Below are 25,094 nucleotides of genomic sequence, written 5' to 3' on the forward strand. Positions count from 1 at the left end.
AAGGCATTGGAATCATGGTGCAGACGATGGTGGGCCTCCGGTACTGGCAGTGCCAGATAACAGTGAGGCTTCTGGAGCTCACTTTAGCTGTCCCTCTGTCCCAAGAGGTGACCCGACGGCCAACGAGCATCCGAAGGGAGGAGGAAATATTGGAGCCCAGCCCAGGGCCTTCAACTGTGGAGACTCAAGCTGTTACCAGCCCTTCTGAATCCCCCCTTCTTGACACTGGCATTTTTCTTGGGCAGCCGGCAGAACAGGGTGACACAGTGTCACCTGTGACACCTGAAAGTTGGCCTGGCCTCTCTAGGTCCTGGCCCTTCAGAGGACGCCCACTTAGGGCATCATAGACCAGAGGGTGCGGTCATCAGCAGTCTGCCTCCAGCTCTGATTTGCAATCTGGGGACACATGTAGAAGGAGTGGGAGTGAATGAAAGGACAGGACCACTAAGTCGGCATGGGTGAAGTTTCAAACTTGTAGTTTGGGGGAAGGGAATAGGTGACATCCACCATGACCTCAGTAGATAGCCCTTGCCCCCCACTAGCTGGCTCCTTGGCTGAGGGTGACCCACAAACATACCTCTGACTGTCCCAGAATATAGGGATGGTGCACGCTCCCAGGATAGTGTGCACAGATGTGCATAATGTTCAGGAGGTGGTCGTACACCAGCTGGATGTTCATGGAGTGGTATCCCTTTCGGTTCATGAAAGGCACCCCATGTGGAGACGGAGCTTGACGGGCGACATGGGTGCCATCTATTGTCCCCTGGGCTTAGAGCAGCCCAGCAACAGTAGAGAATCCTTCAGCCCGGGCACACTGGTGGGCATGGTCTGGGTGAAAGTTAATGTAATCAGATGCCCAGGCATACATGGCATCCATCACTTCACGGATACGCCTGTGCTCAGAGGTTTGAGAAATTCCGCACAGGTCCCCGTTTGAGTCCTGGACCGATCCAGACGCAAAAGAATTCAAGGCAGCCGTGACCCTCATGGCCATTGGGAGCTGGTGTTCTCCTCCTCCTCTGGGTGCCAGCCATGCTGAAAACTGATCAGGGGTGGCAGCGTGGCCTGGGAGGTTCAGAACGGGTTCAGCGATCGACACGGAATCCGTTTTTCAGCCGGTGCCCGATTCTCTGGGCCATGGTGATACCGGCCTGGAGATGGTGGGCAAGGAGAATCCCCCCCACTGCAGCTCCACACGCTACAAGATGAACCTTATCTTATAAATAGGGCCCGTGCCATTTGCTCACCATGCAAGCTTGACACTGAAATAGGTCACAGCAAAAACTCTCCTGTGGCATGAAGGCTAACCTAATTGTGCATTCCATTGAGCCTTCTGAAGAATGGGCCTGAAGCTGTTGTTTTCAGATTGGAGAAGCACCCTGTCTACCTCAAATTACCCTGGAATGGAAAAGTATCAACAGGTCAAGCTAGCCATTTGACACTGCGACTGTACGATATCCACACGAGTGATATTTTCCACTAACAGGATGCTCCCCTCAAGCCAAAAACACCTTCTGGCTACCTACAGAAATGAATACTGTGTTGCATGAATTTCAGTGCTGATGCAATGCCAGGTACATAGGCTGTGCATCCCAGTGACTGGCAGATCGTAACAAACAGCATGTCCCTTTGGCTGTTTGCCACAGATAGGATACTGACCATACACAAACTGTCCGTGCTTACAAAACCCGAAACATAATGTTCGATGCTAAATGTGATTGCACGATTACAGGGCGTCGCAGTGGCACAAGGGCGGCACAGTGGTTAGCACTGCTGCCTCACAGCCCCAGGGACCTGGGTTCAATTCCCGGCTTGGGTCACTGTCTGTGTGGAGTTTGCACATTCTCCCCGTGTCTGCATAGGTTTTCTCGGGGTGCTCCGGTTTCCTCCCACACTCCAAAGATGTGTGGGTTAGGTGGATTGGCCATGCTAAATTGTCCCTTAGTGTCAGGGGGACTAGCTAGGGTAAATGCATGGGGTTATGGGGATAGGGTCTAGGTGCGATTGTGGTCAGTGCAGACTTGATGGGCCAAATGGCCTCCTTCTGTACTGTAGGATTCTATGATTCTATAATTCTATGATTGGGAACACTTGCTGAACAAACACAAGTGTGCTAGGAATTACACTAACAACCAGTTTAAGATTATCGGTTTAGCTGGCAATGTAGCTTGTTTACGTTTGCTGAAAGCTACATATATTCATATGCAGGTATATTCATATACCTGTCCACCGCAGACTAAAGGAATGTACCCAAACATCACACATGGTTTGAATAAACAAAAGCAAGGGGGACAGTGGCACCCTGGCCCATTTGCCATGGCAATATTTTGACCAATCTGAACCAACTTGCCAAACAATCAGCACTCATTTTCTCATGCAATATAAATTGCTGTTCCCTTTTGAAATTTGTCACTCTCGTATCTGACTTGATGAGTTCAAGATGAAAAACTTCGCCAGGCTGTCTCTTTTTTCAGAAACAGAAAGATTTAGGGAAACAATTTCAGAGTTTACCACAAGTATAAGGTGTACGATATTTTAATCATTGTTTAAAGTTTAGGTTTAGTAGGCTTACATTAACACTGCAATGAAGTTACTGTGAAAATCCCCTAGTCACCACACTCCACCGCCTGTTCAGGTACACTGAGGGAGAATTTAGCATGGCCAATGCACCTAACCAGCACATCTTTTGGACTGTGGGAAGAAACCGGAGCAACCAGAGGAAACCCATACAGATACGGGAAGAATGTGCAGACTCCGCACAGACAGTGACATAAGCTAGGAATCAAACCTAGACTTGATGAGTTTGAAATGAAAAACTTCGACAGCATGTCTCTTTTTTCAGAAACAGAAAGGCTTAGAGAAGGAAGTTAGCAGTAAGGTAGCAGTGCTAACCACCGTGCAACTGCTAGGTTATTTAAAAAATAGTCATACATTGCTGCCAAATCCAAAATTATTTCAGTGATTTTATCACAATCATTGTTCATTAATTTACAGTACTTCTTAGAAATCTCCTCGTTTTCACATGCAGCAGAAAATGCAAAGTAAGTTAGCATTTCAATATTTTATCTGAAGAAGGGAGGTGTTAAACTTTCCTTTAGATGTGTTTAGACGGGTGGTACGGTGGCACAGTGGTTAGCACTGCCGCCTCACAGTGCCAGGGACCCGGCTTCGATTCCTGACTTGGGTCACTGTCTGTGCGGAGTCTGCACGTTCGACCGTGTCTGGGTGAGTTTCCTCCGGGTGCTCCGGTTTTCTCCCACAGTCTGAAAGACGTACTGGTAAGGTGAAATGGCCTGTGCTAAATTCTCCCTCAGTGTACCCGAACAGGCGCTGGAGTGTGGCGACTGGGGGATTTTCACAGTAACTTCATTGCAGTGTTAATGTCAGCCTCCTTGTGACTCTAATAAATAAACTTTAAAAAACATTGGGCTTATAGTCACCATTGAAAGCAGTCTAATTCAAGCAAAAATCATTTCTGGGTATAATTTTGTCTATTCTACTCCTTAATTATTGCCTTAATTGCTGATTTTCTACTTGAACAGGAATGTTTCATGTCTGCAATTAACTCACATTGTAATGTACAACTGAGTAACAATAATGCCCAAAATTTGACCTCTTGCAAAAAAAAACTCCTGGGGTACTAACAATAGAAGAAGGGAGTGGTAGAAAAAAGGGTGATTCCATTACTCCTCATTTTGCATTATGTGGCATGGTATCATAGAAATTAATTGATTCCTTATACCAATGAAAGAAATAGAAACACTCTGTCGATTGAAACCTTCAGCTAAGTGCTCCATGACATGCTACACTTTGCTATTGTGATCCGTAGGAATTAACTCCCGGTTTGACCGGCATTTCCCCACAGGTGTATATTTATTAAGCTATTTTTATTCCCTCAATTCATACTTTTATTCTGACATTTTAAATGAAGTAATGATCAAATATAAGAAAGGGCTTGAAGTCCCAGGTAATAATTTTGGCACACCTATTGACATGTTCATGTACTTTTTATGCGCATAATTTTAACCAAAATCATATTCGTTCAATTCATTTGACAGTCTTCTTGCCACTAAATCAGGACATTCTGGGTTAATCCTCCATAAGTACTTTAAACTGTCACTTCCTACAGTACTGAGGGATTATTACTTGTTTGGAGTTGCTGCCCATCGGATAATATGTTACACCTGAAGCCTCAATTGATTTTAAAGATCCCATGAAAAGCTATACCTTCTCTCAGTGTTCTACTCAACACTGGCTATTCATCTCATGATATTTGTGGCTCGTCCATGTTTGCAAATGTATAAACGGTGAATCAATATTGAAATCACTTCTTTCATTATATCAAATTTATTTAAAATGAAATTATAGAAAGATGTACACATTTTGTTGACTAAGTAACACTTCTTTGTTTGTACATGAGCATTAATGTTGCCAGCTCTTCACTGAGGCCTCAACTTGAAACCCAATGCTGGCTGTCCAAACTCAATAAAGTTTCCTTTAGCACAATGGAAGTAGGTGATGACAGTTCAGTTTGACATACTGAACTAGAATCATAGAATCCTACAATGCGGAAAGAGGCCATTCAGCCCGTCGAACCTGCACTGGCCACCTTCCCACCCAGGCGTTATCCCCATAACCACATGCATTTACCCTAGCTGGTCCCCCTGACACTAAGGGGCAATTTAGCATGGCCACTCCACCTAGCCTTCACATCTTTAGACTGTGGGAGGAAACCAGAGCACCTGGAGGAAATCCATGCAGACATGGGGAGAATGTGCAAACTCCAGACAGACAATGATCCAAGCCGGGAATCGAACCCGGGGTCGCTGGCGCTATGAGGCAGTAGTGCTAACCACTGTGCCGCCCCTAAACTAGTTGTTAATTCATTTGGTGAACATTGCTACAATCACCGACATAACAACAGTAACTGAACCTAAAAAGTAATCAATCAAGGACATTATAAGGAGCCATATCAATATTGGTGTTGGTTCAAGGAGGAATGGTGGCCAAGACATAAGAAGAAACAACAGTTCTTCGTTGAATCATGCCATGAATTGCTTTATGTCCACTTGAGCAGGCAGTTAGGGCCTCAACTTAGCATCATCTGAAAGACGGCACTTCTGAGAATGCAGCACTCCCACGGTAATGCACTGAAGCATCCAGGTTCAGGCTCCATATTCAGGCTGAACCAGAGGAGACATTGCCTTCCCTACTATAACTGTACTTCAAAGCAATTACTTGCATGTGGACTGTTAGGAGGCATATTATGGAGTTATATAAATATTGTGGTCTATTTATGCTTGTAAATGCCATAATTGATTAAATTTGAAGTGCCAATTTAATGGCTTTTTGTGTTTATTTGTTCAAATTCAATTTATATTCCAAAAATAAAGCTTGTCACATTAAGTAATTCATCACATTTTGTTAAAACATTTATCATAGCAACAACATTCATACAGATTATCTCAAAATATTAACAATTACTTAATTGTTACACAATTTAATAAATATGTTAACACATCAGCAGCAATTAAGAGTATAGAGTCATTCGACAACTCACTTCATTGTATTTTAAAATCTGATTTGGGCAAAGGGATTTGAACAGTATGAAAGCTGTCATTTGTTTTTCTATTTATTCGTGGGACATGGGCATCGCTGGCTGGCCAGTATTTATTGTAAGAAGTCTCACAACACCAGGTTAAGGTCCCACAGGTTTATTTGGTAGCAAAAGCCACTAGCTTTCGGAGTGCTTGCTGCCCCTTCATCAGGTGGGTGGGAGTTCTGTTCACAAACAGGACACATAAAGACACAGACTCAATTTGCAAAATAATGATTGGAATGCGAGTCTTTACAGGTAATCAAGTCTTAAAGGTACAGAGAATGTGAGTGGAGAGAGTGTTAAGCACGGGTTAAAGAGATGTGTATTGTCTCCAGACAGGACAGTTAGTGGGATTTTGCAAGTCCAGGCAAGTCGTGGGGGTTACAGATACAGATAAACGAATTGTCTGGAGACAATACACATCTCTTTAACCTGTGCTTAACACTCTCTCCACTCACATTCTCTGTACCTTTAAGACTTGATTACCTGTAAAGACTCGCATTCCAATCATTATTTTGCAAATTGAGTTTGTGTCTTTATGTGTCCTGTCTGTGAATAGAACTCCCACTCACCTGACGAAGGGGCAGCGCTCTGAAAGCGAGTGGCTTTTGCTACCAAATAATCCTGTTGGACTTTAACCTGGTGTTGTGAGACTTCTTGCTGTGTTTACCCCAGTCCAACGCCGGCATCTCCACATCAGTATTTATTGCCCATCCCTAGTTGCCCTTGGAGGGCAGTTGAGGGTCCACATTGCTGTGGTTCTGTAGTCACATGTAAGCCAGATCAGGTAAGGATGGTAGATTTTCTTTGCTAAAGGACATAAGTGAACCAGATGGGTTTTTCTGACAATCAGCAATGGTTTCATGATCATCAGTAGATTCTTAATTCCAGATATATTTTAATGAATTCAAATTCCACGACCTGCCGTGGCTGGATTCGAATGCAGGTCCCCAGGACATTTGCTGAGTTTCTGGATTAATAGTCTCATGATTATACCACAAGACCATTACCTTCTCTCTTATTGCTCTCCTGATAATAATAGGCTATTAATATAAGTTTCTCAGATCAGGGTCTGCACAGTATCAAATGATCCAAACCAAGTCAGCAATGCACACTGTGAAGTGACCTACTATAATAATACACTGGAAGTTGCTGTTGTGTATGGGTCTTTTTGTATCAATGTCTAAGTGAGTGGGCGAGGGTCTGGCAGATGGAATATAATGTTGATAAACGTGAGGTCATCCATTTTGGTAGAAATAACAGCAAAATGGACTATTATTTAAATGGTAAAAAATTGCAGCATGCTGCTGTGCAGAGGGACCTGGGTGTCCTTGTGCATGAATCACAAAAAGTTGGTTTGCAGGTGCAGCAGGTAATTAAGAAGGCAACTGGGAATTTTGTCCTTCATTGCAAGAGGGATGGAGTTTAAAAACTGCGAGGTTATGTTGCAGCTGTATAAGATGCTGGTGAGGCCACACCTGGAGTACTGGGCACAGTTTTAGTCTCCTTACTTGAGAAAGGATATACTGGCACTGGAGGGGGTGCAGAGGAGATTCACTTGGTTGATTCCGGAGTTGAGAGGGTTGGCTTATGAGGAGAGACTGAGTAGACTTGGGCTATACTCATTGGAATTCAGAAGAATGAGGGGAAATCTTATAGAAACATATAAGATTATGAAGGGAATAGATTAGATAGAAGCAGGGAAGTTGTTTCCACTGGCGGGTGAAACTAGAACTAGGGGACATGGCCTCAGAGTAAGGGGAAGCAGATTTAGGACTGAGTTGAGGAGGAACTTCTTCACACAAAGGGTTGTGAATCTATGGAATTCCTTGCCCAGTGAAGCAGTTGAGGCTACCTCATTGAATGTTTTCAAGTCAAGGATAGATGAATTTTTGACCAGTAAAGGAATTAAGGGCCATGGTGAGCAGGCGGGTCAGTGGCGCTGAGTCCACGGAAAGATCAGCCATGATTGAATGGCAGAGCAGGCTCGAGGGGCCAGATGGCCTACTCCTGCTCCTGGTTCTTATGTTCCACCCTAACGTTTGCCGTGCAACAGTAGTTTATTTATTAATGTCTCAAGCTGGCTTACATTAACACTGCAATGAAGTTACTGTGAAAATCCCCTAGTCGCCACCCTCTGGCACCTGCTCGGGTACACTAAGGAAGAATTTAGCATGGTCAGTGCACCTAACCAGCACGTCTTTCAGACTTTGGGAGGAAACCGGAGAACCTGGAGGAAACCCAGGCAAGACACAGGGAGAGCGTTCAGACTCTGCACAGACAGTGACCAAAGCTGGGAATTGAACCCAGATCCCTGAGGCTGTGAGGCAGCAGTGCTGACCACTGTGCTACCGTGCCGCCCGCTAGGAGTTGGAGGTGGCACATTTTCCAGTCTTACAAAATGACTAGGCTAAATTTTCCGACAAACAATATTCGTCAGATTTCCATTGCAGAGTTAAAACTTCTTTCTGGCTACATTCTCCCATGCGGGTCTTCACATTGTTCACCAGAGTAGGATGAAAGATGACTAGTTTCTTCTACTAACCTTCAGTATATAAAAAGTGTGATCCAAGTATTTTTGCACATGTACTGACGGGTGCCACTAACCAGTAAACTTATAAGATATCATTATTATTTTACCCCCTTATCATTGTTCTTGCTGCATGTAATGCACAAAGGTCATACATTCAAAGGGGATGCCCATTAAATTGAAGAAAACTGAAATGAAAACCAGGTAAATTGTGTTTCCTGCAGCCTGTGAACTGACGGGAGTATCGAGATAAACAAGAGTCAAACTCCCAGAGGAACACTTACGTTTCAAGCTATGAGCACTACTGTTTAATGTACACTCATGCTCCAGCTACCTCCCATTTCCTTTATTTGAATCTCCTGACCTGTTTCACACACACACTTTTCAGCTCCATGCTGAGTTTCCTATTTATTGAATACATTTCTCCCTCTAACATTTTTCCACCTGAGCTGGCACTTGTGACTTTTATGGTCACATTGCATGCAGGTCTCTCAAGATTACAAACTAGGTATTTTCTCCTTTTTTTTTTTGTCGCCTGCTTGCATGGTTAGGTTCTTGGCTAAGCCAGAACTCGATGCACAAATTGAGAGTGTCATTTCTGACAAGCACCCGTTAACATTCTAGGCCACTGGCTTCTTATCAATTTGATTTAAAAAGTCTTAGTTGCTGGAAAATGTATTTTCCTGTCGATCATAAAAAAAAATGTGGAAAAAGACACCAAGCTGTGCTAAGGCATAAGCATATTCTCATACACGGCCGTACAATGTCAGGACTTGACTCCTGGCTAATAAATATTGGGGGTCATTTTTATTTTGCAAGATATCCAGCAATTCACTTTTCATTATCTACCTCCATTTTACTCATTTGGATTATTTTTCTCCATTCACCTTGCCGCTGAGTTCTTTTGCGTTTGGCTATCTGCTTGCTAATTAATGTTGTGTGCCAGAGAATAGCGCAACAGAAAATGCGGAGTAAAACCAAGCAATGTTGCCTAACCCTATCGAGCTCAGATCAATGTCATCTTACAAAGCATCAGAAACGCACTCTGCTGGAGACCATGCAGCCCTCGCAAACACACAAGGCACAGGATTGAGGCTGAATTACGTCAGTTTTGTGTAAATAATCAAGCGTTGACCTGTAAGGTTAAAACCTATAATTGCAGAGATACTTCAAAGCGATGACTACCTTTTGGAGCAGTTTGTGCTGTGACAGATAGCAACATCGCCCATTAAGTATTTCATTAGATGTAATACGGCAAAAGTAATATTTTCAACAGCTGCGGTTATGCCCAACCCAGCTAAATTAGGGGCTAAAGTGAAGCAGCAGAAAAACATCAAAGCACTCAAGTAATGCAGGAAATGATTGTTACAACCGTGTCTATTATTCCATGATAAATTATTCATTCCAATTCTCATGTTTGCATTTTCCTTCAACAAAGTCGCCATATTATCATATGGTTGTAAAACAACAATTATGTTTCTGTGCCCTTATAAAATATATACAATTACATACCTTCTGAAGAAACAGAGAGCTACAGTTTGCATATTAAAAGGGCTCGATGCCTGACTCATGCAAGAGCTCCAGCCGGCAGTGATGAAGACAGCATTCGCCACAGCGCTCACTCCCGCTCAGAGTATGGGATGGAAATCTCCCTCCCTCACCCTTCCCTGTTCCTCGTTTCTCACTTCCCGGGACGATACCAGTTAGAAGAAAGACGAAAATAAATTAAATAGATTTTCTTTGTATGAGAAAGTATTTTGAGTGTCCAAAACCAGGGTTCACAGTCTGAGGAGACGGGATAGGCCATTTAGGACGGTGATGAGGAGACATTTCTTCACCCAAAGAGTGGTGAGCCTGTGGAATTCATTACCACAGGAAGTAGTTGATGCCAAAACATTGAACATCAAGAGGCGGCTACGGGTAGCACTTGGGGCGAGTGGGATCAAAGGTTCTGGGGAGAAAGCAGGATTAGGCTATTGAGTTGGATGATCAGCCATGATCGTGATGAATGGTGGAGCAGGCTCGAAGGGTTGAATAGCCTCCTCCTGCTCCTATCTTCTATGTTTCTATGAGTGGGTGAATATGGAAAGACGATTCACTCTGTCTGGTGGGTGGGTGGGGGTTGTCAGTCACAAGGGATTATCAATTTAGAATTGACACAGAGTGAGGTGAGTGTTTTTTTAAATTTGACTCCTTTCTTAAGGTTACAAAACCATTGCACGGAGTGGATGGGGCAAACCATTAATCCATCTCCTTGCTTGCTCCAAAAACCAATTCAAATTCAACTGAACCCAAATCATGTTCCCCACAAGAGACACATACTAGATCCAAGCTGAAAGAAAAGACATTGCACCTGATCTCGGGCTTGATCTGACGCTTGACCTTAGCCAAAAGGCTGAGAGGCCAATTGTCACGGAGTGAGGTAAGTGGTGAGGAGACCTCTCTTTGTGCAGAAAGCTGTTTGATCATTGAATGCTTTGCTGCCTGGACTAGCTGAGTTAGACATCCATTACGTTTTAAGGTAAAAGTAGCACTTGGGGTAAATATTTAGAGTAATGATGCAAGTTCATTGAGAAAGAGCAGGCAGCAGAATTAGCGTTGTCTTCTTCATGTGGAGACCTGGCATGTAAATGGTGGACTGAATGATCTCACCTGTTCTGTAGACAAGATTCTTTGACTTGTAAGGGAATATCACTGACAGTAATGACCAATCTTGTATTCCTTAAATCACATTGTTATTAATATGGATATTTTTTCACCAAATCATGGAATCCCTACAATGCATAATGAGGCCATTCAGCCCATCGAGACTGCACTGACCACAATCCCACCCAGGCCCTATTCCTGTCACCCCACATATTTACCCTGCTAATCCCCTGACACTAGAGTCAATTTAGCATAGCCAATCAACCTCACCTGCACATCTTTGGACTGTGGGAGGAAACTGGAGCATCTGGAAGAAACCCACGCAGACATGGGAAAAACGTGCAGACTCCATGAATACAAACAATGAGTTAGTGGCATGAATTGGGCTCAAATTGTAATCTTCTCAAGCCGACTTTTATTCTTGTATTTACAGTACAATGTAGGTGAAAGAAAATTGGAAATAATGTTAGTGAATCATAGCTCTTTCAATTTAAACATAGTTACTGATGGTGGCACTCAAGTAATTTTAACTTAACCCACCTGAGGGGAGGTTGTGGAAGCTGACGATTGGGTCACTTGTCCATTTTACACCCAGCCTGGTTTTACTCTCAGATTGAGTTCAGAGGATAAAACCAAGTTGACTGGAAAGCAGTCAACCCACCTCAACCTGACAGATCCCCCACCATCCCACCTTCAAAATTACCACCCCCTCCCACCCCTTCAAACCATTTCTCATTCATGCTCCAATCTTTGAAGGCCAGAAATCCCGACTGAATATCAATCTGTTGTGTTATTAAATAAATCATTAGTGTGCAACGTAAGGGGTGAAACTGGCAGGGAGATGAGAAGGCAGTTGATGGAGTTAGGGCAGCCCGGTGGCACAGTGGTTAGCACTGCTGCCTCACAGCGCCAGAGACCAAGGTTCGATTCCCGGTTTGGGTCACTGTCTGTGCGGAGTTTGTACGTTGTCTGCGTGGGTTTCCTCCGGGTGCTCCGGTTTCCTCCACCAGCCCGAAAGACGTGCTGGTTAGATGCATTGGCCATGCTAAATTCTCCCTCCGAATTTAGCCTCCAAATAAATAAAGCCTCCGAACAGGAGCCGGAGTGTGGCGACTAGGGGATTTACATAGTAATTTCATTGCAGTGTCAATGTAAGCCTACTTGTGAGACCAATTAAAAAAACCCTCTAATTCTGACAGCATCTGTATTTTATTTTATTTTATTTTCTGTTTATTTGACCAAAACTATCCCTAGTTAAAGAATGCACTTCAGGTACAACGTCCATGGGAAGCGTATTATTGACACAGGGGGAGTGCAACGCAGTTTCACCAGACTTGTTCCTGGGATGGCAGGACTGTCCCATGAAGAGAGATTGGGAAAACTGGGCCCTGTATTCTTCAGTGAACCATAGAATCCCTACAGTACAGAAGCAGGCCATTCGGCCCATCGAGTCAGCATCGATTCACCGAAAGACCATCTTGCCCAGACCCTAACACTGTAACCACACCCGGGGCAACACAGTGGTTAGCACTGCTGCCTCACAGCACCAGGGACCTGGGTTTGATTCCCGGCTTGGGTCGTTGTCTGTGTGGAGTTTGCACATTCTCCCCGTGTCTGTGTGGGTTTCCTCCGGGTGCTCTGGTTTCCTCCCACAGTCCAAAGAAGTGTGGGTTAGATGGATTGGCCATGCTAAATTGCCCCTAAGTGTCAGGGGGACCAGGTAGGGTAAATGCATGGGGTTATAGGAATAGGGCCTGGGTAGGATCATGGTCAGTGCAGATGGGACGAATGACCTCCTTCTGCACTATAGGTTTCCATGATTCTGTGGTTTACCCCAATAATCCCACTAACCTACACACCTTGGGACACTAGGGGGCAATTTAGCATGGCCAATCAACCTAACCTACACATCTTTGGACAGTGGTAGGAAACCGGAGCACCCGGAGGAAACTCACGCAGGCACAGGGAAACGTGCAAACTCCACACAGTCACCCAAGGCTGGAACTGAATCCGGGTCCCTGATGCTGTGAGGCCGCAGTGCTAACCACTGTGCTGCGTTGTATTTGACAAATAAGAGGAGATCTCATTGAAACCTACAAAACACTTAAAGGGATGAACAGAGTATGATGCCGGTAAGATGTTGCCCCTGATTGGGGAAGTCTGGAACAATTTCAATCTAAGAGGGAAGCCCCTTTGGATCAAGATCAGGGAGAAATTGTTCCTGCTCATAAAAGGATTAAGAATGAGAAGCCACAGATTTAAAGTGATTTGCAAAATGTGATGTGCAAAATAACTTTTTCACATGAGTGGTTCGGGTCTGGAATGCACTGCTTGGAAGTGTGGTGGAGGCAGGTTTAATCGTGGCATAGAGAGAGCAACTAAAGAGAGCACTAGAAGGGTGCTTTGAATAGAAACAATGTTGCGGGGAATGGAGAAAAGGCATGGGAGTGGCACTAAGTCATGATGCTCGTTTGGAGAGCCAGTGCAGACATGATGGACCAAATGGCCTCCTCCAGCGACATAACAATTCTGTGATTCTGTGAAATGCATTTAGTCAGAGGGTTTTGAATCTTTGGAATTCTTTACCCCGGAGGATTGTGGAAGCTCAGTCATTGAGTGTGTTTAAAGCAGAGATTGACAGATTTCTAAACACCAATCGTGTAAAGGGATATGAGGAAAGTGTGGGAAAAAGGCATTGAAGTAGATGGTCAGCCATGATCATACTGAATAGCAGCACAAACTCGATGGACTAATGGCCTACTCCAGCTCCTGTGTTCCCATGTTCCCTGCAATCAAAGGATACTGAGCCACACAGACCAGAAATATCCTCAGGTGGGTAAAATAATACCCGTCAGGTCTGGCAGTATTTTGTGGAGAGCAGAAAAGGGTTAATGGGCTGGATTACAAACTAAAGTCAGGAATGCAATGCTTGGATAATTTCTGAGACCTGGCTTAATGTCACATCTGAGCAATGCCATATTCAAATGTAAATGCACGAATTGGGCTGGAGGAGAGCCCTGTGCCCAAGTAATAGCAGGAGCTGTCTGCAGAGCATAGTTGTCAGAGGTAGACGGCAGCCATTTTGGGAGCTGCCATCGTGTTGCAGAAGAGAGGAGGCAGACAGGGGGCCATCAGCAGCCTCACTGAGGAATGGCCAAATAGTGAACTGAAAGATCTCACACAAAAGCCCCAATTGGTTCAAATTTTTCATCATCAAAAATAATAACGTAAATGCTCCCCTGCATTGAACTTGTCAGCTTTGGACGAATGTACACCAGACAAGCCGGATTTGGTGAGATGATGTGCAATTTGAAAATTGCCCTCTATCCCTCCCTGGCTTATTGACAAGCTCCTTGGGCCCCATACCTAAGGAAGGATGTGCTGGCCTTGGAGAGGGTCCAGAGGAGGTTCACAAGAATGATCCCAGGAATTAAAGTTTTGTCATATGAGGAGCGGCTGAGGAGTCTGGATCTACACTCGATGGAGTTTAGAAGGATGAGGGGGGGATCTAATTGATTTAATTTGATTTGATTTGATTTATTATTGTTACATGTATTAACATACAGTGAAAAGTATTGCTTCTTGAGCAGGATACAAAGCATACCGTTCAGAGAGAAGGAAATGAGAGAGTGCAGAAAGTAGTGTTATCGTCATAGCTAGGGTGTAGAGAAAGATCAACTTAATGCAAGGTAGGTCCATTCAAAAGTCTGACAGCAGCAGGGAAGAAGCTGTTCTTGAGTCGGTTGGTACATGACCTCAGTCGTTTGTATCTTTTTCCCGACGGAAGAAGGTGGAAAAGAGAATGTCCGTGGTGTGTGGGGTCCTTAATTACGCTGGCTGCTTTGCTGAGGCAGTGAGAAGTGTGGACAGAGTCAATGGAATACTGAGAGGCCTCGATAGAATGGATGTGAAGAGGATGTTTCCACGAGTGGGAGACTCCGGAACTCGAGGGCACAACCTCAGAGGGAAGGGATGCTCCTTTAAAACCGAGATGAGGAGGAAGTTCTTCAGCCAGAGGGTGGTGAATCTGTGCAACTCATTGCCGCAGAGGTCATTGCGTGTCTTTAAGACAGAGATAGATAGGTTCTTGATCAATAAGGGGATCAAGGGTTACGGGGAATCATAGAAACCCTACAGTGCAGAAAGAGGCCATTTGGCCCATCGAGTCTGCAGCGACCACAATCTCACCCAGGCCCTACCCCCATACATTTACCCACTATCCCCTCTAAACTACGTATCTCAGTACACTAAGGGGAATTTTAGCATGGCCAATCAACCTAACCCGCACATCTTTGGACTGTGGGAGGAAACCGGAGCACCCGGAGGAAACCCATGCAGACACGAGGAGAATGTGCAAACTCCACACGGACAGTGACCCAAGCCGGGAATCGAACCCTGGTCCCTGGAGCTGTGAAGCAGCGATGCTAACCACTGTGCTACTGTGTGGGAGAAGGCAGGAGAATGGGGATAAGAATCATATCAGCCATGTGGCAGAGCAGACGTGATGGGCCGAATGGCCAAATTCTGCTCCTATATCTTATGGTCTTATGGTCTTACCAGGCAGTTAACTGGAAGTGGGCAGGTTTCCCACACCCTATCCTGCCCTGGCTTTGAAAATTCCAGCACATCCCGGAGTCACTGGAGCAATGACACATCATCTGGGCAATGCTGTATTCAAATGTAAATGCCCCAATTGGGGCATGGACAAAATGGAGCAGCTGTTTCCCTCAGCTGAAGGGTCAGTCACAAGACGACATAGGTTCAAGGTGAGGGGCAGGAGGTTTTGGGGGATGTAAGGAAAAAGGTGACAGTCTGGAATGCACTGCCTGGGAGGGTGGTAAAGGTGGGTTGCCTCACATCCTTTAGAAAGTAACCAGGATGGGCCCCTGGCACATCATAACATTCTCGGCTATGGGCCAAGTGCTGGTACATGGGATTAGGTGGGAATTCAGGTGTTTCTCTCATGTCAGTGCAAATTCGATGGGCTGAAAGGTCTCTTCTGCACTCTATGATTCTATATTCTATTCTATGATCATCAGGGAGCACTATTCTCAAAGCATTCCTGCCCCCACAGGGGATGGAAAATTCATGCCATGGTTTCAGGTCACCTTTCAGTAGAATGAGCTTCTTCCAGCTAAAGGTGCAGTCTGTGCATTACAAATAACCTCAGTGCCCTAGGATTATACGAAGGGAAAAAAATCAGCCCAGGTTCCTATCAAAATATAAGTAAGGAAAGCAAAAAAAAAAGTCGGTTTTGCGCAACAGTCTATTTCTCCAAAATACCATTTACAACATGCAATATTTATTAGGTGCAAGTGTATGTAATATTTATTGAAGAACTAAAGTTAGCAAGTTGGAGTTTGTATGTGTCTCCTTCTGTACTGTAGGGATTCATAGAATCATAGAATCCCTCCAGTTCAGAAAGAAGCCATTCGGCCCATCGAGCCTGCACCGACAACAATCCCACCCAGGTCCTACCCCCGTAATTCCACCTATTTACCCTGCTAATCTTCCTGACGCTAAGGGGCAATTTAGCATGGCCAATCCACCTAACCCGCACATCTTTGGACTGTGGGAGGAAACCGAATCACCAGGAGGAAACCCATGCAGACATGGGAAGAATGTGCAAACGCCGCACAGACAGTGACCCAAGCTGGAATTGAACCTGGGTCGCTGGCGCTGTGAGGCAGCAGTGATTCTGCGATTCTATGATTTGTAAGTGATAGCTAGGAACATGATCCAACTGTACATCATTTGCATAAGATTTTTAAGTAATTGTGAATTTGAATATGGCTACATTTATTGCATTTGTGCCACTCAATAGGTTCAAGTCGCATTTTCACACAATGGGGGTGAGTTTTCCTGTCCCGTCTGCCACGGGAATCGTGGCGGGCGAAGGGCGGAGCATGGAAAGGTCCGTTGACCTTGGGCGGGATTTTCCAGTTTCCGGGCAAGTGGAGCTGGAGAATTCCTGAAGTTTCAAACCTATGCCAGAAACTGAACACCTTTAGCCATGGTTCTAATGCTGTACTTGCCCAGTACTGTGTCCAGATGTTAGAATATTATGGAGGCATTACCAGCATCCACGTCTCTGAAGTTATCAACAGCATGAGGTGTTAACTCCCATGTGCATTATCCGTGCACAGCTCTCAGCTGTCAGTTTACTGTACAAACTCACAAGGGCTAAAAACTTGACACTTTACACACAATATGCAGCCTTTATCTTATCAGTGTTATTGACATGTGAAAGATATTCAATCCCAAGGGCACAAGAATGAATTTTCATAAAAGATATACGAGGGAACAGTTGCCTGACATAAAGTTTAGCTGAGCAACATTGTTGCTTCATGTACAGCCATAACAGAAAAATAGCAAGACTGAAAGACAAAAATTACCAGGAAATATTAAGAATCATAAAATAGCATAATTGTTCTGAAAACAAGAGAGCATGGATTGTGAAATAATTATACAGCACATCATTTCTGATTCTTCCACAAACATGCACAATAATCTCATAGAATCATAGATTCTTTACAGTGCAGAAGGAGGTCATTTGGCCCGTCAAGTCTGAACTGACTCTCCGACAGGGCATCTTACCCAGGCCCACCCCCCTCATCCCTGCCTCATCCCTGTAATCCCAGGCATTTACTCCGATAATCCACCTAACCAACACATCTTGGGACACTAACGCAGGAATTTTACCGTCCCGCCCACCACGGGAATCGAAGCGGGCGAGGGCCAGATAATGGGAAGGTCCCTTAACCTTGGGTGGGATTTTATGGTTTTGGGATGAGCAAGGCTGTAAAATCCCAGTGTAAGTGTCAATTTATCATGGCTAATCCACCTAACCTGCACATCTTTGGACTGTGGGAGGAAATCGGAGCAGCCAGAGGAAACCCACGCACACACGGGGCGAATATGCAAACTTCACACAGGCACCCAAGGCCAGAATTGAACCCAGGTCCCTGGTGCAGTGAGGCAGCAGTGCCAACCACTGTGCCACCATGTCACATATACCATTCAAATTCATGAGGGAGGCTAATAACCACCAAAGGAGATATAGTCCCTTTCCAACTGTTGACTTATCAATAGTTCTTTAAGTATGTTTCATCAATACTTCTCTAAAACAGTATTAAGTTCCAATGAAACCCTTCAGAGTATGCCCATTACATATATTTGGTACTGGGTAATGAACCAGGCCAGGTGTTAGATTTGGAGGTAGGTGAGCACTTTGGTGACAGTGACCACAATTCGATTACGTTTACCTTAGCAATGGAAAAGGATAGGTATATACCAAAGGGCAGGAGTTATCGCTGGGGGAAAGGAAATTATGATGCGATTAGGCGAGATTTAGCTGGCATAGGTTGGGGAAGGAAACTGCAAGGGATGGGCACAGTTGTAATGTGGAACTTGTTCAAGGAACAGCTACTACACGTTCTTGATAAATATGTACCTGTCAGGCAGGGAGGAAGCAGACGTGTGAGGGAACCGTGGTTTACTAAGGAGGTTGAATCTCTTGTGAAGAGGAAGAAGGAGACTTATGTTAAGATGAGACGTGAAGGCTCAGTTAGGGCACTTGAGAGTTACAAGTTAGCCAGGAAGGACCTAAAGAAAGAGTTAAGAAGAGCCAGGAGGGGACATGAGAAGTCTTTGGCAGGTAGGATCAAGGAAAACCCTAAAGCTTTCTATAGGTATGTCAGGAGTAAAAGAATGACTAGGGTAAGATTAGGGCCAGTCAAGGACAGTAGTGGGAAGTTGTGCGTGGAGTCTGAAGAGATAGAAGAGGCACTAAATGAATATTTTTTGTCAGTATTCACACTGGAGAGGAACAGTGTTGTCGAGGGGAGTACTGAGATGCAGGCTGTTGGACTGGATGGGATTGATGTTCATAAGGAGGAGGTGTTAACAATTCTGGAAAGGGTAAAAATAGATAAGTCCCCTGGGCCGGATGGGATTTATCCTAGGATTCTCTGGGAGGCTAGAGAGGAGATTGCAGAGCCTTTGGCTTTGATCTTTGTGTCATCATTGTCTGCAGGAACAGTGCCAGAAGACTGGAGGATAGCAAATGTTGTCCCCTTGTTCAAGAAGGGGAGTAGGGACAACCCTGGTAATTATAGACCAGTGAGCCTTACTTCTGTTGTGGGCAAAGTATTGGAAAGGATTATAAGAAATAGGATTTATAATCATCTAGAAAGGAATAATTTGATTAGGGATAGTCAGCATGGTTTTGTGAAGGGTAGGTTGTGCCTCACAAACCTTATTGAGTTCTTTGAGAAGGTGACCAAAGAGGTGGATGAGGGTAAAGCGGTTGATGTGGTGTATATGGATTTCAGCAAAGCATTTGATAAGGTTCCCCATGGTAAGCCTTTGCAGAAAATATGGACACATGGGATTGAGGGTGATTTAGTGGTTTGGATCAGAAATTGGCTAGCTTTAAGAAAGCAGATGGTGGTGGTTGATAGGAAATATTCATCCTGGAGTTCAGTTACTAGTGGTGTACCGCAAGGATCTGTTTTGGGGCCACTGCTGTTTGTCATTTTTATTAATGACCTGGATGAGGGCGTGGAAGGATGGATTAGTAAATTTGCGGATGACACTAAAGTCGGTGGAGTTGTAGACAGTGCGGAGGGAAGTGGCAGATTACAGAGGGACATAGATAAGCTGCAGAGCTAGGCTGAGAGGTGGCAAATGGAGTTTAATGCGGAAAAGTGTGAGGTGATTCACTTTGGAAGGAGTAACAGGAATACAGATACTTGGTAGTGGTGGATGAACAGAGGGATCCATGTGCATAGGTCCCTGAAAGTTGGCACCCAGGTTGATAGGGTTGTTAAGCAGGCGTATGGTGTGTTAGCTTTTATTGGTAGAGGGATTGAGTTTCGGAGCCAGGAGGTCATGCTGCAACTGTACAAAACTCTGGTGCGGCCGCATTTGGAGTATTGCGTACAGTTCTGGTCGTCGCATTATAGGAAAGATGTGGAAGTGTTGGAAAGGGTGCAGAGGAGATTTACCAGGACGTTGCCTGGTATGGTGGGAAAATCGCATGAGGAAAGGCTGAGGGGCTTGAGGTTGTTTTCATTAGAGAGAAGAAGGTTAAGAGGTGACTTAATAGAGGCATACAAGATGATCAGAGGATTAGATAGGGTGGATAGTGAGAGCCTTTTTCCTCGGATGGTGATGGCTAGCATGAGGGGACATAGCTTTAAATTGAGGAGTGAGAGATATAGGACAGGTGTCAGAGGTAGGTTCTTTACTCAGAGAGTAGTAAGGGCGTGGAATGCCCTGCCTGCAGCAGTCGTGGACTCGTCAACATTAAGGGCATTCAAATGGTTGTTGGATAAACATATGGATGATATTGGAATAGTGTAGATTAGAGGGGCTTTAGATTGGTTCCACTGGTCGGCGCAACATCGAGGGCCGAAGGGCCTGTACTGCGCTGTAATGTTCTATGTTCTATATATAGGGTAGAATTTTTAACTGATGCCAAAACAACAGGACTACTCATGAGTCGGACACCCATTGGCAACTTCAGTGGGATTTGTTGTGGTGTTTACCTGAGCTATGGCAAGAATATCCTGCCTCCTGCTTCCCACACCAATCACAGAGGATGAAATGATGGATATGTCAACAGAAGGATTTCTAACATTGGGAACTCCAACATGGGTCAAACACAGGTTTTGTTTAGGTTCCAGTAACCACAGCAATAGAAAGGAGAGCTGTGTAGGGTGATTCCCTAGTCTCATCCATTCAAGGTATGAAGACGAAGAAGGCAGACGTGGAGTAGCCACAGCCCTTGCAATTGCCCAGAATGTTTGGGGTTTGTATAGATGAGAGCAAGAGTTTTAGAGTGGGCGAGCAAATTGTCCATGGTTAAGGACCCTTTAGGCATGAGTGATCATAGAGTGATGGAATTTCCCATTCAATTTGAGGGTGTGAAACCTGGATCTAAAACTGGTGTCTTATACATAAATAAAGGCAGTTTCAAATGTATGAGGACAGAGAAGGAAAAACTTAAAGAAGAGGCTAACTAAGGAAGTTAAAGAGATTGAAAGAAGAAGCGTACAATTCTGCAAAGAGTATTGGTAGGTCAGAAGATTGGACCAAAATTAAAAACAGCAAAGAATTCCTAAAGGGTTCATAAGGTGCAAGAAATTAGAGTGTGAGAGAAAGCTAACTAGAAATATAAAAATAGGTAATAAGAGTTAATACATGTAATTAAAAATGAAAAGAGTAACTAAAGTGAGTCCTGAAATTAATAATGGGAAATAAGAAAATGGAAGAAACTTTGAACAGATATTTTGGCCTAATTTTTGCAATGACAGGGTTTCTCTCCTCACAGCCTACATGCCAACTTATGCCTCTAATGTTCTTTAGGGAATGAAATCTGTCACCCTTATCTAGTCTGGCCTGAATGTGACTCCAGATCCACAGTAATATGCTTGAGTCTTAAATGCCCCTCGGGCTGGGCAATAAATGCTGACCCAGCCAGTGATGCTCACATCCCCTAAATGAATTTAAAAAATGGGCCCTCATATATAGTAACCCTGTTACTCCAGGGTTCATTGGTTCTACATAATGTCAAGTGCAGAATTGCTTTAAAATGTCCATTCATTATTTTGTTTTTAAAACACTACTATTGCTATAACCCTGCAAAAGTGTCGATCAACCAGGTATTTAGAATATCAATAACAAAGCTATAAACACTTGGCACCTCTTTATCTTGTGCATATAAATAGTGACCTGGAAAAGTTTATAAATTTTTCTTCCAATTTCCACCCGTCTATCACCTTCACATGGTCCATCTCTGACACTTCTCTTTCTTTCCTTGATGTCTCTGTCTCAATTTCTGGTGATAAACTGTCCTCTCGTATTCCAGCATCCACAGTATTTTGCTTTTATCTTAAGTTCCAGGTCATTATCAGTTGCTACGTAAAGTTAGTTCTTCCCTGTATCTCTTGCCAAAACCTTAAACCTACAGCCCCTCGTTCTGATACAATCCGTGAATTGGAACAACTTTTCTTTTGCTTACCAAAAGAGAAAATGCTGGAAAATCTCAGCAGGTCTGGCAGCATCTGTAAGGAGAGAAAAGAGCTGATGTTTCGAATCCAGATGACCCTTTGTCAAAGCTAAAAGGCATAGAAAGTGGGAGATATTTATACTCAGGGTGAGGGAATGAAAGATGAGTCATAGCCACAGAAACCAGGGAAACCATTTAATAGCTGTCCACAGAGAGAATAAAGGGTGTGAATGGCCAAACAGCAAAGAAGCTAAAATTAAGATGCTGGGGATGGGGCGGCGGGGTGGGGGGCAGAGGCGGGGGGAGGAAAATGGATGGGACAGAGGTAAGATTTAGAAAAGAAGAAGCAAAGGGGGAGAAAAGGTAAGGGAAGGGTCATAAAGTAAGGGAAAAGAGTGGGAAGAAAAATGAAGAAAGACAATAAAGAAATAAAAGGTCGAGAACAGTAAAAAATTAATAAAATAGAATGAAAACAAAGGGGTCGAGGTGGGGTCGAGCAAATCATCTGAAATTGTTGAATTCGATGTTGAGACTGGAAGGCTGTAAAGTACCTAGCCGGAAGATGAGATGCTGTTCCTCCAGTTTGCGTTGAGCTGCAAGCCAAGGACAGACATGGGAGTAGGATTGTGTATTAAAATGGCAAGCAACTGGAAGGTCAGAGTCCTGATTGCGCACAGACTTTTGCTTACCTTATCTAAAACTGTCAATATCTTGTTTTCCTCTATCAAATCTGCTCTTAACTCTTTTGCTTCAAGGAAAACAAACCCAGCTTCTCCAACCTAACCATGAATAATTTGTAAACTGTTTAGCCATTTATCTGTTCTATCAGCCCACTGTTCCTAAAAGTACTTTCAGCAAATGTTCGTATAAGTTTTGTGACAAAATACACCACTGCTGTTAACTTACGTCTCACTTTTGAATTATCATTTTTAAATTTCACACATACAAAAACATTTATCCTGTGAGTAGTGAAACTCTCAACCACACTTCCTAAAATAAAAAAAGCTTTACTTATAGCTCATAAATTATGAAGCAATATACATATATAACTCTGGAATGTAGCATCTGTTCGAAGTGTAGAGAGATTATCAACTGCCACCCCAAAGATAAAAAAAACGTTTTAGCTTTGGCTTATCAATTTTTTTCATTCTTTCATAGAGTGTGAGTGTTGATGACAAGACCAAAATCAATTGCCCATTTTCTAATTGCCCTTGAGCGGGGTTAGTGAGCCACCTTCTTAAGCCACTTCAGTTCATCTGCTGCAGGTATGGGAGTTCCAGGGTTTCCACTCAGCGACGCTGAAGAAACGGCGATGTAGTTTCAAGAGAGGATGGCGTGTGGCTTGGAGGGAAACTTGCAGGTGGTGGCAATCCCAATCATGGGAAGGGGAGGCATGGTAGCACAGTGGTTAGCACTGCTGTTTCACAGTGCAAGAGACACAGGTTTGATTCCCGGCTTGGGTCACTGTGTGGAGTTTGCACATTCTCCCCGTGTCTGCGTGGGTTTCCTCTGAGTCCTCCGGTTTCCTCCCACATTCTGAAAGATGTGCTGGTTAGGCGCATTGACCTGAACAGGCGTCGGACTGTGGGGACTAAGGGAGTTTCACAGTAACTTCATTGCAGTGTTAATGTAAGCCTTACTTGTGGGGAATAAATAAAATTTAAACTTTAATAGAATGTCTCGTCACTTGTTGATGATGGCCATTATCTGGCACTTGTTTTGGTACAATTATTACTTATCACTGATCAGCTCAAATTGGCGAGTTGCCCGGTCTTTCTGCTTGCGGGCATGGATTGCTTTAGTTCCTGACGATTCTGATTCAACATTATAGCCCCTATAGGAAGTGATCAAAAAGTAGATTTTTGAGATGTTTTTTAAAGCAAGAGACACAAGTGGATTTTAAAGGAAAGGATGTTGAGGAGGGTTTTCCAGAGTGTTAGCTCAATGTAGCAAAAGTCTGTGCTACCAATCGTGAGGAAAACAAAGAGTGAGAAACTAAGACCAGTGAAGTACAAAAACAATGGGCAAGATTTTCTGGTCCCTTCAGCTAGTGGGATCTTCCAGTCCTGCCGAAGTCAACCCCTTGCGGCAGATTCCCTGGTGACAGGGCAGGTGAGTCCCACAGACTTCAACAGGATCAGAAGACCCAGCCCACTGCCAATGGCTCTCCGTATCCGACGTGGAAAATCCACTGTGTGGTGGGGTACAGAAAGCCCCAGCCAAACAACAGGATAAGGCCAGTTGGTTCCTTGAACCTGTCGCTAGCAAGTGTGGTCTGATCTACTGATCTACACACAGCAGGAGCCACATCCCTCTACCTCCCACTCTCCCCCGCTAAACCCCTCCACCCTCACCAGCACCAACCAGACACCCGGTTGCCTGGTTCCAGGAGACCAAAGTGACACTATCACCAATATTCACCAACCCTTCAGATCATACTGTATTACTTTAAGAACCTGAAACAAATAAGCTCATAAGATATGGGAGCAGAATTAGGCCATTTGGCCCATCGAGTCCACTCCGCCACTCAATCATAGCTGATGTGCTCCTCATTCCCATTTTCCTGTCTTCACCCCATACCCCTTCAACTCATTTAACCAATGAAAAATCTGTCTAACTCCTCCTTAAATTTTCTCACTGTCCCAGCATCCATTGCACTTTGGGGTAGCGAATTCCACAGATTTACAGCCCTTTGGGTGAAGTAGTTTCTCCTCAACTCTGTTTTCAGTTTGCTACCCCTTATTCTAAGGCTATGGCCTCTTGTCCTAGAATGCCCCACAAGAGGAAGCATCCACTCCACGTCTACTTTATCCAAACCTTTTATCATCTTGTATACCTCAATTTGATCTCCTCGATATCAATCTCTAAATCAATGGCCCCGCCACAGTGTGTCTCTTCTGCTCCCCTCTCCTATCCCCCGGGTGGACATATTGGGCCATTTAAACTTCCATTTACTTCAATGGGACTGTAATATCCCGCCAGGTGGGAGGGGCCATAAAATCCTGGCCAATATTTTTCGAGCTTAAGAAGGCTCCGCCTTTAACTCTTTGGAGGCTGATCTTGCACTGTCCAACCTCTGGGCTGTCTATCCCATTGACAGTGACTTCAGCAACAGTCTTTAAAGGTTGGCCCACAGGAGACTACTGGAGATAGGCCAAGAAAGCAACATTGAAAGTGGCTATACCCTGTGGAATCGGAAGGAGCAAGGGCCCTCCCCTGCTGAGACTTCATGATACTTGCATGCAAAGCTCCGCAGAGAAACCAGATAAAGGCCCCGGTTGGTATGAATGTGTTCTTATTCCCCG

The 25,094-nt window shown here is 44.3% G+C and overlaps 1 pseudogene; it reads left to right on the forward strand.

Moving 5' to 3' along the window:
- The first annotated feature begins 601 nt into the window (after positions 1-601).
- LOC144485935 (small ribosomal subunit protein uS17-like) overlaps positions 602-25,094 on the forward strand; it is a 58,542-nt pseudogene continuing 34,049 nt past the window's right edge.

Source organism: Mustelus asterias, chromosome 3, assembly GCF_964213995.1.
Source record: "Mustelus asterias chromosome 3, sMusAst1.hap1.1, whole genome shotgun sequence".
NCBI classification, from domain to species: domain Eukaryota; kingdom Metazoa; phylum Chordata; class Chondrichthyes; order Carcharhiniformes; family Triakidae; genus Mustelus; species Mustelus asterias.